This window comes from Echinops telfairi, unplaced genomic scaffold, assembly GCF_000313985.2.
Source record: "Echinops telfairi isolate 266 unplaced genomic scaffold, ASM31398v2 ScPeMD7_7462;HRSCAF=8500, whole genome shotgun sequence".
In the NCBI taxonomy this organism is placed as follows: domain Eukaryota; kingdom Metazoa; phylum Chordata; class Mammalia; order Afrosoricida; family Tenrecidae; genus Echinops; species Echinops telfairi.
Genome location: NW_022111362.1, coordinates 1292872 through 1304068, shown reverse-complemented (window position 1 = coordinate 1304068; position 11197 = coordinate 1292872). Strand labels below are relative to the sequence as shown.

General features: G+C 36.0%; 1 pseudogene; it reads right to left on the bottom strand.

Moving 5' to 3' along the window:
* LOC101642935 overlaps positions 1-5704 on the bottom strand; it is a 52223-nt pseudogene extending 46519 nt beyond the window's left edge.
* Between the last annotated feature and the right edge of the window lie 5493 nt (positions 5705-11197).

The following is an 11197-nucleotide window of genomic DNA, read 5'->3' as shown; positions in this document are numbered from 1 at the left end:
CATATTTTGTCTATGTCTGTAAGCTCTGGGCCATGTTCACCATGGTTTACCCTGCTGGTATTGAAAATGTTAGTGGCATAAGTTACTATCTTCCTGATCTCACCCACAAAATGATCACTATAATTAGTTATTACCCAGTTCTACCTTCTTCCTCCTGACTCTTAAAAACAGGAAATACACTGATGATGTAAACACGGTGACTCACAGAGAGAGTAAATGGATAAAAGTTGGAGGGCAACAGGGCCAGACCTAGTAACAGAGGGATATTTGACTAACAACATTAAAGTAACAACAGAAACAGAGCAAGCTAGGTTGCTGTATCATTGCAGGGGCTGGTACAGTGTGTTTCTACTGTCTCCCTGTAGCTTCTCTTCATGTTCAACATTTTCATTTGGTGAATATTGATTTTTTTTCCCTCATTGCCCTTTAGTTTCCCATTCAAGTAATTTGGTAACCTAAAGATATCTCTACATTTTATGCTCTGGAAAAAATTTAACTGTTGCAGTAAATTTTTCTAAAACAGGCATTAGACAAACTCAACACAGTAAACCTATCCATCAGATGTGGGAGAACAGTGAAAAGAGAGTGTAACACCTGGGACCAATGTCTCTGTCCCAGTGCTGGTCACCCCACTGGCTCCAGAAGAAACCGAAGAGCAGGTGTAATAGAGGAGATGGGCAACCAGTCCTACACAAGGCTTTAGAAGGCATGCTACTTCCCTCTATATTAATATGAAATAAATCTGAAGTCCTGTGCCCTACACCTCCTTGCTCTTTTTCCATGTGCTCCTTATTATCTGCCCTTTACCTACATTTATTTCCGGCTTGCATGGAGACACATTCAATAAAATTTTATCAGCATCTCTGGTGTTTCGATACCTGGCCTCTTCACCATCCTTCTAAGAATAACTTGTGCCATCACATTTCTGGTTCAAAGTAACACATGGAAATATGGACTATTGGCAACTCCTTAGAGTAGAAAATTCTGCTGGAAAAATCCTAAGATCAGGATGAATGTTTAGTGATCATTGAGCTTTGTTTTGCAAGTCCAAGGGCAAGATATCCCAGCAATTAATAATTGGTTTTTGAAAACAGTCAATTTTCATCTGAAGGTCAGTAATAAGGCACTATATATGAGAAATAGATTTTTGTAAAACCTAGTAGTAATAAGACTATATTAAAATATTACTGGAAGCCCTAACTGGTGCAAATATTTAAGTAGTTGGATGCTAACTGAAAGGTTGGGGGTATGAAATGACTTAGAGGTACCTCAGAAGCATCTCCTATGAATCTATTTCTTAATATCCAGTTATTGACACTCAAAAGAGGCAGTTTTATTTTGACAAAATGGGGTCAAAATGACTAGGTATTGATGGTAACTGACTTTTTTTTTAAAGTAGTAAAGTATGCCAAGTTCTTTTTTCTAAGCAATGATCCTTGCTAATCTATTATTTTCCACAACTCCAGGAAGTAGGTACATTTTGTTGACCTATTCCTTAGATGAGGCATATTGTTGTTAGATGTCAAGTCAACTCCAATGCAGAACAACACCAGTACAACAGAATGTCTGGCCTGGCACCATCCTCAAAATTGGTATTATGAAACCACTGTGTCTTCCTATTTTTGGCCAACCCTCTATTTCGGCAAGGATGATGTTCTTTTCTGGGATAATTTCTCCTGATACTACATCTAAAGTATCGGCGATCAAGCCTCACCATCCTGGCATCTAAGAAGCATTCTGGCTGTACTTCCTCAAAGACAGATTTGATTGTTTTCTGACTGTACATGGTAGTTTCAATATTTTTTATAACCCCATAATTCACATGAACCAACTCTCCTCTGTTCTTCTTTATCAATGCTCAACTTTCACATGCATATGAGGCAAATGAAAGTATTGTGATTTAGGATAAGCATAGGACAGTCCTCAAAGTGACATCTTTACTCTTTAAAACTTTCAAGTGTTTTTGTGCAGCATATTTGCCCAGTTTAATACATCGTTTGGAAATGTAGCTTCTTATGTTTTTTATTAAAGGCACTAGTATGAAATTCTGATAAATTTCTATTTAAATCTAAGGATTTTAGAGCCAAGATGAAATCTGAGGACAAGTGTCCGCAGAGGTCACATGGGTACAGGCCATCTCGTACTTTCTTTCCTGAAAATACGTGGTAAACATGATATTAAGGGGAGGGGAAGGGGAAGAAAAAAGAGTACAGCTTTGTCACTGTAAATTTTACTAACCAGAAAATACTAATACACATGGTTTTGAACATTTCTAGATCCTAACATATATTCCTTACCTGAATATATACAACATATCTCTAGATTTAAAACAAGTTCCAAATGAATACAGAGATGAATAAAATGATTTAAAAACTATTTGCTTTAACAGTTTTCAGTCAAGCCTTATCATTTCATTAGTTTAAGGAGTTTTAGCATTTTCTAAGAAGACTTCATTTCATCCCAATTTCTCTGTGTGTGTGTTCATGCACTTTTGCCTTGCTAGTTATACTCTTCTTTTTTCAAAATGACGTACCAGGAGCAACTACACTAGAAGGTCCATTGGTTTGCTGCTTGCTTTAGCATTCTTTAAGGTAACTGGTGGTGGCCGGATCTATGTAGGTGTATATGTACCTTAAATATATATATTTTAATTTTTACTATTGGGCTGGAAAATGAAGTTGTAGAAAAAATTTCAGGGCTCTTCCATGGAACTTCATGAAGAAGCAATAGAAGCAAGAAATTCGTCCACTAGATTTAAAGACAGTGAGTGCACTATGAAGTGTTTCTGGAGGAAATAAAGATGGCACCACGGAAAATAATCCAAAGTCCACAGGATTCTGCTTTTGGTCCACAAGATTTCTTGATGTGCACACGTGTTCAGTAATGGATAAATAAATATTTACTGATTACTAAATAAATAATTAGTATTTTTCAGGGAAAACTTCATTTGTAGACATCTACTTAGATCGTGGATTGGAGATTTCTTATATATATGAATTGATTCTGATACCACACGTTTGAATAATACCACAGCTTGATCAACCACATCTGTTTTAGAAGTGTGTGGATCTTCATCATTATCCATTTTAAGAGAACATTTCTTGCCTTCATTCTCTCTAGAAGCTGGTCTATATTCATAGCCAGTAGGTCAACTTTTATCCTCTTCACATCCTTTGGCTCCTGCACTGAAGTGTAATTCATATTAAAGCAATCCACTGAGAAAAGATACTTATTAGGATCCTCATAAAGCATGAGAACACTCTGTATTTCAGCTCACCACATTTAAATAATGCATAGCTCTTTTCCACCATTCATCCTTTGACTTATGACATAAGTCCCCTTAGTGAAACATAGATAATAAAGAATGTACGTGACTTTCACTGGTGAAATATAATCTAGTAGGAACATGACGTTCAGGTTATAGAACATTTCTGGAATATATAGCATAGAATTTACTTCAATCTCATCATTTGTGTCCTTTGAAGGTCCAAATGAATTTTTCTAAATAGTGGTATACAGTAGCCTTGGGCAATCTCCAGTTTTGCAGCTTTATGTACTTGTGTACCATATTCCTGAGGGATAATAATATCTGTTAATACCTTTGAAAGTCTATATAATTTGGGTGTGTTTTCTAATTTCAAGGAACCATTATGCTGGACATCTTATTTTATAAAATTATATAGGTCGGGAATTTTACTAATATCATATCTTCTATTCTTTGTTTTAAAGTCCTTTTCCAACTGGGCCATTGATGAAACATAAGCTCTGTGGTGGTTACATAATCTATTGTCAATTTGAGACTTATGAGTGAATGGGGGGGATTTAACCAGTCAATCAGGTCGCAGCTTGATGACCTCATTTGGAGGTGCTGGGGAGATGGATGGCTCATTGGATGTGGGCACACCTCACTCCATGTGAGACATTCCTGTGGAGAAGACACATGGAACTACACTAGAGCCCTGGAGTTGAAGGAAGCCCATGGAGACCCCTGCCAGTGCTGAGATGTTTCCACTGCCACTGGATCCATAAGACTTTCCACCCACTGGCCTGTGATCATCTTGTATTCAGTACCATTGCATGTGTTTTTGTGAGTCTGCAGAGGAGTTTATAGGTTGGTGTCAGACATATGGGCAAATATTGGACTTATTGACTTGATCTGGACTGGGCTGGGATGTTATCTCAATATTCAATTTCTCTTGTATATAAAGCTCTTTCTTATACACATATGAATGTCTCTGGATTTGTTTCTCTAGTCTCCCCAGACTTACACAAGCTCTAGTGTCTCACTCTGGTATGCTGAATATCTGATGACTTAGGATCTTCCATTTGATGTCTGATTTGAGAAGTTAAACATTGAATCAAGGCATAAACTTTGTCACAGGTCTTCATGGGATTTTAAATTAAATGCATTTATTTGATAAAGGAAATGCTTCTAGAAGGAGCAAGCTTTTAAAAATCTTTCACAGTAAAATCTCTATCTTTCTGAAGTATTTCATGAAGTCTTGCTTTCACACATTGCTGACAGCTGCTTAAGGAGTCACTATCACTGTTCAAAAGACCATTCATATTTTCACTTTCACCATCTGAAGAATAAACTGTCCTTTAGAAGTGAAGCGCCCCTTTGCAAAAGCAGCTGCTGTCATCTGGACTCTTCCCTCTTCAGATACATTCCAGACCAATATTCAGAGGTCATGTTGGCAGGTACTATGTAATTTAAGTAAATCACAAACAGAAAATCCCACATAATCTCCTAATCTCCAGGATACATACAGTTCAAAGCTCTTCAAGTTCATCAGCCTGAGCCTTGCCTACAGTAGCTAGTCCTCTGCCCTGTTTTAGAATCCAAAGTAAAGTTGATTCTTCCTTTCTGCTATCTTCTTCTTCTCTCAATGTTTTAAGACAATCCCAAAGAAGATAGGTCAATTGGACCCTACAATTTATTCCAGAGAAATGACCAGGAATCTCTAAAACAGTTGTAAATAGTTTTGACTTGTTTACTTCAATTTCAGAATCAGTTTCTGCTTAACGTCCATAAAAAGTTGTGCAATATCCAGAACTTCTTGTGATTGTTTTGCCTTTTTGAATTTTAGTTTCCTAGATTTATATCCATCACACTTTTCAAAAAGATTTTAAAAAGTTGATGCCTAACTTTCATTTTCTTTTCTTTCTTTTTATTTTTTTGGTGTTCCCACCCCATGACATATGACAGATATAACATCTAAGTTCTATTGCAGTTCCAGATGTATTTGGTACAATTGGGATAAATCTAGCTTCTAAAAGTATTGAACAAGGGATATGAAAATGTGCACCAAGTTCTTGCATTACAATTATTAGTAATATTGTAATTTTTACAATAATCATTATACTTTACAATGTAATTTTACACAGCTATCACAATACTTCATGGAATTTTTCACGAAGCTGAAGCCATTGACATCGCAGACATAGGACTGTTCATTAGCCCCAAACAAAGCAAATCCACAGACTGCTTGCTTAAAAACAAGGCAAACTTTCCAAGAAATTAATTTATCTCTTACATTAAGAATAACAGGATATAACAACAGGGTATCTTACTTCTTTTCCTTCACTATCTTATTCCACCTTGTCATCAAGAGCTGTAGATTCTTGAATCAGAATCCACTGTATAAACCTTGGCATCAGTACCATCTATAGGCATAATTTTTTCATATATATACACATACATTTTCTATCAATGACTTTTAGAAAACTCCATTTACTTCAACATGATCTTCCCCTTCAAACTATGCTTTGGAATTATTTGGTTCGTGGCTTAAAGTTGCATATCAAGGAAATAAAATACCTTCAGCTTGAAGATACTATACGCTTCTATCTTGTATGAGATACTGCATATTCAAGTCATCAATTACAAATGGATCTCCGAGTTTTACATAGGCAATTGCTTTACCCAGTGGAAATTCTTTAGAATAGAATGAAATAAGACAATTACATAGAGACGAGTTATCTACTGGTTCTTTCAAAATAGCATCATCTTCAAATACTACTATTGTGATATATTTAAATAAGGAGATCCATTCAAGAATTTACTTCATTGGATGGATTTGAACTTCTTTGCCAAGGAACATGTTCCAACCACTATTTGCCTTTCTGCTGGATACTCATCTTTTTCCTTGTCATCTTCATCTGCATAGTGGAAGAAATGTCAATAACTTCCAGAATTTCCTAAAGTAGATTCAGGTCCAATGAATAACTTTGAAGGCTTCACTCATTTTCCCCCCATTTAATATATATACTGTGGCAGTTACATAATTTTATGTCAACTTGAAGATACATAAAAGGTTTAGAGTGGTATTCAACCTGTCAATCAGGTCACAGCCTTCTCATAAGGAGGGCCCAGGGAACTGCTCTCTCTTTCTGTCTTCACCTTCCTGCTTATTGGCCACCCTGAAAGCTGTCAAAGCCCTGACAGGTTTCCATCAACCTTGGATCCACACGACTTGGCAATCACTGGCTTGTGATATTCCTGACTTCTACATCATTGCATGCGACTGTGTGAGTCTGAAGAGGGACTTGAGTCTGCAGAGGGACTTATGTACTAGTAACAGATTTATGGACTTGAGTTGGACTGGGCTGGGATGCTTTCTTGATATCAAGCTCTTCCTTGCACATATATGAATATATGTGTGTCACAGGATTTGTCTATCTGGTCAATCTGGCCTAACATATACAAAGTAAATTATCTAAACTAAAACTCTCATAAATAAACAGGATCAGAAGAAAGCATTTTAGCTGACACATAGGTCCTCTGCAGTTTGTTTCTGCTTATATAAGCACTTGAAATTGTGATGCCAGTTAGTTGGGAAATGTTCTTTTGTTTTCAGATATCTCTGCACCATTGCTAAAATTTAAGTTGCTGCTATGTTTGATGCACAGAGACAGTAAGGCTACTGTTTTCCTGAATTGATACAGCCTTTTTATTTTTTAAAAACCTGTCATGACTGCAATGGTCACACAAGCTATTAGAGATGCTTTAGCCCAGTAAAGTATTGGATTCCAATTTAATCCTGAATGGATGGTAGGCAAAAAAGGAATATGTCAAGTGGCAGCTAGTGCAAATGTGGTTTTTCTCCCTTCAGTAGCAGCTGAGCAACCACCTCAAGGAACTGCCTCACCATTTAAATCTTGGTCATGTCTTATCTAATCTGTCAGCCTTAGGCAAGCAGTTAAGCTCAAACCATTTGAGCCACCATTGCAACATCAACACTAATTTTGAATTGTAAAGGGTGAAATTTTAATATTTGATTATAAAAAAGAAATAAACAAAACAAAATTCTTCCCTAAATAGCCTTCTAATATAAAATAGAGAAAATTTGAAAATAAAACTATGGAGTGGTATACCTTGGGAATAGTAAACCAAATGAGGTTAATATAACAATATTAACATTTTTTATAACTAGTAATTAAGATAACACATTTAGAGGTTAAGCAACTTATAAAATGTAACAGTGGTCAGCCTAAAACCAACTTCCAACATAGTCTCGGAAGCTATAAACAAGATCCATGTAGTTACAATTAGAAATAAATTTAGAGTCACAGTGGGTGAAACAGCCAGCAGTGTAATAGTAAGTATGGATAACTTATTTTTTCTTTTTTATTAATACACTTGGTCTAATGACTATTTTAAAATTCTGCATGTGCCTACTTTGTTAAATTTAAAGGCACAATCCTCCACAGGACTATAATCCTTCTGATACCAATTGCAAGTTTGAGTTTTCCCCAAACCACCGTTAGTTTTGATAATTCACTAGGACTCCCAGAACTCAGTCACTTTCTTATAATTATAATTTAGAATATAAAATGAGTACATGTGAAATAAGCCACAAGAAGAGTTGCATAAGAAAGAAATTTCATTCTCCTAGAACTTCTTACTTCCTGGCCTCAATGTATGATATTAATCACAGAATACTGACAACCAGGGAAGCTCACTTCAAGCTTGGTGTCCAGATTTTTACTGGGACTTCATTATGTGGGAAGAATTGATTGATTGTCCAGATGGCTGAACTCAGTCACCAGTTGACCCCAGGTCACCACTTTACATCACACGACTCATCTTTCTGGAGTGATTATTCCCCACCTTTATAGATTACTTACCACAAGTTGAAGTCAAAGGCTAAAATTCTCTTTGGGCAAGACCAATTTATATATATATATATATATATATATAACAGCATCTAACAGTTAAAAAAAGTGTATTATTTGTCACTTTGATTTTGTTTTCCTCCTTTGAAAACCTAATTTTAAATATTGCCATTTAAAGTGTAGTATCCTTTATCACATCACTTATTACATTGATGTCACTTATAAATTCAGTGATAATTATGGAATGGCAGTAATGGCTCAGCTTATAGTAACAGTAAAGTCCCTTGAATTACATGGAAAAAAGACATAAACCACATGAAGACTCGACCTCTTTGCTCCTAGCACATGTTGGGTGGGGTAAAATATATGTGAGAAGTATGTGCGTTGCTAGCAAACATTTCATATTTGGAGTCAGAAAAATCTGAGTCTGGATCCCAACCTCACTCCTTATTAACTCAGTGATGCTGGGAAAATTAATTAGCCTCTTTGACATTCAGTTGCGACATTCATTTATACAATGAATCTAAAATTTTTACTTATATCCCAGGGTATCTGTGATGATCAAATAAGATACTACATTGCATACACAGTACCATTTCTATTACCTCATAAGTGTACAATCAACTTGGTTGCTTACATATCTTGCTATTGTAATGCCATCACCTCCTTCATGAACTAATTTGAGTATATTGTATATTGAAAGTTCTTCCTCTCAGTCTTCTTTCAATAATCTGAGTTCTGAGTTTAAAATCTGGCTTATTTTTGTTTTAGGTATCATAAAAACATGTTTTTTAATACAAAGCAAGGGTACTATTATTGAACAAGAGAATTGAGGATTCTCAAAAAAGAATTGCATTTAGTTATATTGTAGGTACTGGGTCAGTAAAACATAAACAAAATTATTCTGAAAAATGCTTCGGGTATTAGAAAGTAAACCCTGAAACTTACATAAGCAAATTGTAACAGTGAGGTAATTTTATTCCCAATGTAATGAACAACAGAATTTAAAGACATCTTAATATTGCCCACAGTCTCATCACAAGCACAGCACTGCAAATCCGTCAGAAGTAAAGGAAGATAGTTTTTAAGTTATTTTCTATCTAAACACTAAACAACACAGGAACATTTTTTGACCCATAACTTCCTCCAGGATGATGAAAATTAACTAGATATAAGCTGCAGGAATTTCTTTCAAAATGTTTAAATGCTTTTCAGGAGGATCTACGATGAATGAGATGAAGTATAGGTTATCAGTTGCAGTGTGCATCTGAGGAACAAGCCTCTTCCTTAGTTTACTTAGGTAGCAGGATGTCTGAAAATGTCAGAAGATGCTTCTGGAGATGGTCTTGTAACCAGAGGGGACAATCCTCACAGTGACCTCTAGGTGTAGGGCTTGTAGGACAGGTATTAGGTGTTAAGAGACATGTGACACTGTGTGGCTGGGGTTCAGCCTATAAATGACTGAGTCCCACCTAGGGGCTGAGTGATAGCATGAGAATTGACCAAAGGATTATTTGGTGATCTATTGTCAAGTCCAGATTCATGGGTTAAGTGCACTCAGTTTACTTATCTGTTTCTTCAGGTGGCCCTTTGGGGGAGAACCTAAGCTATTGCCATTCTATCTCTTTCTACTTGGTGACCCATATCTGGGACAAGGAAATATCATGGGTTTCCTGCCGCAACAAATGTTGAGAGTCCTGTTCATCCTGCCAGATCACTTTCAAGTGTCATAGGTCGAAGTCAGTTCCCAGACCTCAATGCCTCCCATGTTAAGGAATGTTTCTTAAGTCTCCATGTCAGGGGAAAGGGCCATGTCTCTGCACCTCCAGCTTCAGTGGGTGAGGACTCTAACTCTTTGAAGGCATGTTCTCATCATATCCTTCCCATCTCACTCGGAGCCCTTTTGACACAGATCAGGCTTGGGAGTTCAAAATGGACCAACTTTTTGGAAAGTTACTTTGTAACTTTCTAGCTATGGTGTTCTCGTTTGCAATTTCATATATTTGGAAGCATCAAAATGTAAAGTGGTGTAATATTTGAGGACTTTTTTCCTTTCATTTACTGACTGGTGTGTCCAATTAAAAAAATTTGGTTTGGTTATTTTTGTGTGACTTCCCTCAATTATTCACTCTCACAACTGAACTCTGACCTTTCTGCTCGAAAGACCTTCACCTCAGAATTTTCAATAGGAAAAACAGAGCTCAGATTTTGAGACCAAATCCATCACTTGACAGCCTGGTTTCCAATGGAAAATTCCAAATAATTCTCCTTCTAGACGCAGGCATTCTTGCGCCTGTCACATCTTAAACGTGTCTTTTTTGTTTGGTCAGTTTGGTTTAAATTACTGTGTGCATTTTAAAGTTTTACAAGAAGGGCAAAAATAAACTTTCTCAAATTGAAAATAAGTGGGATCTATTCTTTTTGGCAACCGCGAACTCTGAAAGATGTGACCTCTTGAAATTCACACTGCCCAAGTGAATTGCTTCTATCGAGGAAATGAATCTGCAACATAAATTCAATCAAATAATGTCAAAGAGAAAATGTTAGTGATGGAGGAAGGAAACGTTTTTTGTGAATTATTGTCCTCTATGGCTTATAACATTTTCTGCCTCACTTTTGATTTAGTTGGAATTTTGTATGTCATTTTAACAACCAGCTTAGTTTGGTGGATTAAATAAACTGGTTTGATTTGGACAAAATGATTATTGTGGTGAGTAGGAAAATAAGTTACTAGAGAAAATAGAATAATTTGCTGGCTTTGTTTATGAAGGATTTGCCGAAGGACACTTCTGTAAACAAATCCAAATAGCAACTTTCCTTTGATGAATTTCTTTGATAATTAACCTACTAAGTTATGGAAATAGATTATTATACAAATTTAAAAGGTACAAGAAGATCTTTTAAGTTGGGGATATTTATAAATCTCTTTCTTGGAAATAAGAAGCAAAGAAACAAAATGTAAATATAAGTGGTAATGTACCATGAGTTGTAACACCATGAATGTCTTGCTAAACCAAATAAATAAATAGAATTGTGTTACTCAAAGAAACATTGCCTTTGTTTTATGGTTTAAATATTA